This window comes from Ahaetulla prasina, chromosome 1 (genome assembly GCF_028640845.1).
Source record: "Ahaetulla prasina isolate Xishuangbanna chromosome 1, ASM2864084v1, whole genome shotgun sequence".
Taxonomy (NCBI): Eukaryota; Metazoa; Chordata; class Lepidosauria; order Squamata; family Colubridae; genus Ahaetulla; species Ahaetulla prasina.
The window spans coordinates 39,593,071-39,594,438 of NC_080539.1; the positions used below are offsets into that span (position 1 = coordinate 39,593,071).

The 1,368-nt window shown below is 33.6% G+C and overlaps 1 non-coding gene across 1 annotated transcript; it reads left to right on the plus strand.

Annotated features, from left to right (window-relative positions):
• The first annotated feature begins 300 nt into the window (after positions 1-300).
• On the plus strand, positions 301-435 carry LOC131189402 (small nucleolar RNA SNORA76). Its single transcript, XR_009153016.1, has one exon. It is a non-coding gene; the product is annotated as a small nucleolar RNA SNORA76 (small nucleolar RNA).
• The last annotated feature ends 933 nt before the right edge of the window (positions 436-1,368 follow it).

Below are 1,368 nucleotides of genomic sequence, written 5' to 3' on the forward strand. Positions count from 1 at the left end.
ATTAAGCTATATGTTTCTCAGAAGCAAGCAAAAATCACTAAGATGGAAAGCAAACTGTAGCCTTCCACATGACATATTTACACTTGCATACTTATATGTTTTGTAGATAGATACAAAGAAATCACAGCTAGTTAAGTATGGCAGTTATGGTGTTGGATTAGAACCAAGGAAACCCAGGTTCAAATGCATCTGTACTCGTGGTGTTTCATAGGGGGACTTTAGGTCAGAATCTTCCAGTCCAATATTGTGGGAACAACTGGAGTGAATGTTTGAGCATCTATAACAAATACGATATATAAAACACTGCCTTTGAACTGGTGCATGGCCCATTCATGGTCTCACTGGCTATGCTACAGTGCAAAAATAAAAAGCATGCTTATAACTGGTGCTGTTCAGCTTAAACCTGAATGATTCTTTTAAAGACAAGTTACAATCCATGTCTTGCTTAATGTTAAAAATATGTAAGTTCCTCAAAGAACTGCAGTGAATATTCAGAGGCTTGATCTTCTGGGTAGAGTATATTATGTAGAAGTACTTGAATTTTATTTTGTTATCTTATATCTGAAGATAACATAAATTAAATGACAAAAGATTGGCTTATTTTAAAAAAAGAAATACAATATATAATTCAAGTAAATAAACAAATGTCTATGAATGCATGGAATAAAGATTAGGATATGAAAGTGAATCAGATTTTATGAACTAGCTCTGATTTCTTTCATTTATAATTACCTAAGAATTTTAATATGCACATCTCCTTCATGCACACAGGACATATATGAAATTGCTTACTAGAATAGAGCAAATATTGCACTGATCTACTACTTTTCAGTGTGCAGTTCTCTGTGTTCAATGTGTACTTTTTTTTTAATCAATCCAGAATGAAGATGAACCATATAGCTAAGCTAGAATATATATTGTATAAAATGTATATGTAAAAAATATCAGGTTTAAACAACTCCAGCGCAAAAAAAATAACACCAGCAGGAAATACATTTGTTTGAAAATATGCTATAGTATATGGTTAACTTGCCAGTAGAGAACATAAACTGTGGAATTTATTACCACAAAATATAGACCTGACTCCAATGGTTGGCTTTGAAGAAAGATTAGAAAAGTTGCTGTCAAAAGCTTTTTCGCATTATGATATAAATAACTTTCATTAGTTTATTACTTCATTAGAAGTGGTTATGTACCTGGAGAAGATGAGCAGGAAGATAATATCTAGGTTGGCTACTGTGGGAACAATATCCTTAACCAGGTACTACATCCACATGGAGGGAAGTATGCAGTGGAGTACCCCAAGGCTCTGTTTTAGGCCCAGTACTCTTCAACATCTTCATCAATGACTTGGACGAGGGGATAGAT